Below are 3,455 nucleotides of genomic sequence, written 5' to 3' on the forward strand. Positions count from 1 at the left end.
CCCGGATCCTCACACAGCCCCCGCTGGGCCTCAGATCCTTGCCCCACACCTCATGGTCTTCCTGCTCACTCCATCGCTTTGCAGAATGGGCCCCAAAATTCCTGCACCCTGAGCAGATTCAGCAGCCTGCCTTGACTCTGCCTCTGTTACATGACCTCTGCTCCCTAGAGATGTACCAGGATGACACAACCAAGATAATAGTGACCATCTGCCTAAGGGTTACACTCCTGCCCACCTTTAAATGATTCTTAAAAACACCGACTCCTAGTGTCATTCGGTCTAATACCCTGAATATTTGACACTAGGGACCAGTAGAGCTCTGCCTGGCATATTTGACTTCTGTTGAATTTGGATTCCCCCCCCCCCACAAATGGGAAGAGAGAATTAGATCCTACATGCAATGTAAGCCAATGTGATCAGGAACCTTTTTTACGTGTGTGTCAGGGGAGTTCTGTCCACCATACATACTCTACATGTGGAAGAAAATACAAAAATGTGTAAATTTCCCTAAGACTGTAGCCCTTAATTATATTTCCTGCAGGCAACGAAAGACGGTGGCAACTTTCCTTGTTTGTTTTGGTTATATTCAGATATTTCATTGGTAAGTCTGTTGTCCTTCTAAGAAAATTCTTTAATTTGTATTTAATACATTTGTTTCTCCCTCTCAGGCTTCAAGGGGGAAGGAGTGCTGGTACAGAGCTAAGCTGTGGCATCCATCATGGGAACTCTGGTGGCCATGGTGCCCCAACACACATCACAGCCTGCTGCATCCTCCGTGAGTTTCCAGGAGCCCTTTTTGTGTCTGACCTCTGTTTTGGATGCTTGACGGGGAGGTTGGGAGGGGACATTCAGGGACACAAAGCATTAGTTGAATTAGGCAGCTCTTTTTGCTATTACTGCAAATAATGGCCAGGAGAGGGCAATGCCACCAACCAAACTGCCATCCTACATGTTTGTTTTGAAGGTCACTCCCACCAGGAACAGTTGATGGAGACATCCTTTTGATATCACTGCCCTGTGCCTTTCATTTTGGAATCATCCTCAGGGAGAATTATGAAGCATTAGTCTGAGTAAGAGGCTGTTTTGTTTGCTTCTTGCAAAGATAACATTCAAAGGCATCTATTAGGATGTTATAAAACCGGAAGAAAAATATGATTCCTGCTAAAAGAAGCTTGAAATTTAAGAGTGAAACACAAAGATGGGAGAACTAGTGTTTAATTTTTCAAAGGTATTTTCAGCACACACATACACCCAAGACGCATTTATACTACCACAATAAACAGAAGAATGGCTCAGCATGCTCTGCCCCTCAGTCTAGCCATCAGAAATGGCCTAGTTTCTCTTCTCTGACATTCATATTGTCAAAGCGAGGCAGTTCTGTTGCAGAGGTAAGAAACCCCATGTAGAAGCAAACCTTTGATGACAAAATCTCTGATGGAGAACATGCCGCGAGCAGGCCTGTGCCTGAACCTGGCACACGTAACGAGAACACTTTGCCTTTCACTGGGCTGGTGTTCTGGGAGGTAGAAGCTATCTCACCCCTGTAAAGTCTGTGGCTAGGGACTGCCCGCCTTTGGCTTCTCTGCCCCTCAAAGGACAAAGGTAAATACCTAGAGCTTGCAGGGATTATGAGCATAAAATATTTAATCTGCTATCAAATTCACAAAATAAATTACAAAAACAATCAGAGAACAGCTAACAGCCATCTGCAACCTCTCGGTGCATTCAGAGTGCATTTAATTTTACTTCAGTACATCTGGAGTTAATTTTTTTTGTTCCAGAAGCTGAAGTGGTGTAGCGAAGGGATGACCTCAGCATCGTTTCCTGTTAATATTAGAAGTCTGCTATGAATGTATGTTTACTATGTAGAAATAAAAAACAGATAATAAAGATAACTTTTTATTTGAGATTATCAGTCACGAATAGCATTATAAAGTCCACAGAGAAGGCTCAGAATGTGTTTTGTGGTTGTTGTTTTTTTCTTTTTTTAATTAGGTCACTTTCTGTCTGATGGGGGAACGACTTATTCAGCTTTTCTATGACATTTTATTGAAATTGCAAATGCACAAGCTACTTGATTGCATCACAAAAAAGTGGGGCTAAATATTTATTCCTGTCTATTTAATGGCATTTTGAGCCTCAAAAGTAAACGGGATCAAGGTACTAACCACCAGCGTTGTCAGCTTACAAGACAAAGCCTCTCAGTAATCTGTTGTTTTGCTTAACAGATGTGATATTACAGTCAATGAAAACATAAAAATCTCAATTCCCACTGAATTATGAAAAATGTGGAAGGCAAATGTGAACAAATCATTTATAAATGTCATGGAGGCATGGGGGCTGACTCCTTTTTGAATGACTTGGGTTGGTTACAGAGGGAAATTACCTGTTGCTTGTCTTTCGGTATTTCAGCTGCATCTCCATATGTGGCAGGGTAAAATGGTAACATTATGCAATTGCTTTTTCCTCCGGATGCTTCAATACCTAGGCAGAAAAACACGTTTGTTTTTAAGTGTGTCTTTCACTTAGAAATGCTTGGCTAGGTATTTTGAAACCTGAAGGCACGGTCTGGTATCACCAGGAGGTATTTGCAGTGTTGCTCTGTGGACTGGCAGCCAGAGCCCCTGGCAGAAGGTGTCTTCATCCATTCTGAGAGGTTTTTAATTTTTTTTTTTTTCCCTTGGCATTTCCTGTAAGGTGAGATGAAGTTTGAGAGGTATTTGGTAGTTGTTTCTGGAATGAATGCAGTTATTCTTGATTTAGAAAATTTGCTGGGGATTGTATTTAATTCGACTTTGAAAGTTTTCTGCCTTTTTTTTTCTTTCAACTTCATTGCCAGGGCAACGAAAGCAGGGCCGAGAACTGTGCAAATGTTACTAGCTGTGTTGTGACCTGGTTTGCAGCTTCCCATCTCTACCAGGTTGCTGACAGTGCTGCTGTTTCTTTGGGGCCGCAGAACGATTGCTGACAGTCAGAGCTGGCGGCTCTTACAATCCTCCTTTTGCTTTTCTAGCTAAGCCAGCCGTCTGCTATTTGCCGTTCTTTGTTTCTCTCCCTCCCACTCACCATACAGGGCTCGCTGTGTTTGGTAGGTTTGAAAATCTCTTTTACGCAGCGGGTTTTGTGTGAGTACGACTGCTGGAAATGGGTTTCAGATGTTTCCCTAACTCAATCCTGGGCCTGCATCTTGTAAGCTGAAGCGTTTCTATAGGAACCGTACGACATCTCTCCCGCTACTCCCCCAGCAGCTCCCTCTCGAGCATGCCCAGTGCAAGCCTTGACTTTGGCTCAACTATCTGCGTGCGGTCACGGGCTGCACATATGGGACCATGAACGCGGTTCCTGATGAGCTCCAACTCTTTGTCTTGGGGAGGCGGAGGAAGAGGTTGTGCCCAGAGCTGGAGGATCTGCCCTGTGTCCTCTGAGACCCTCGCCCATCGGTGGGCTCGTGGAGA

The sequence above is a fragment of the Pterocles gutturalis genome, unplaced genomic scaffold, assembly GCF_000699245.1.
Source record: "Pterocles gutturalis isolate BGI_N339 unplaced genomic scaffold, ASM69924v1 scaffold34116, whole genome shotgun sequence".
In the NCBI taxonomy this organism is placed as follows: domain Eukaryota; kingdom Metazoa; phylum Chordata; class Aves; order Pterocliformes; family Pteroclidae; genus Pterocles; species Pterocles gutturalis.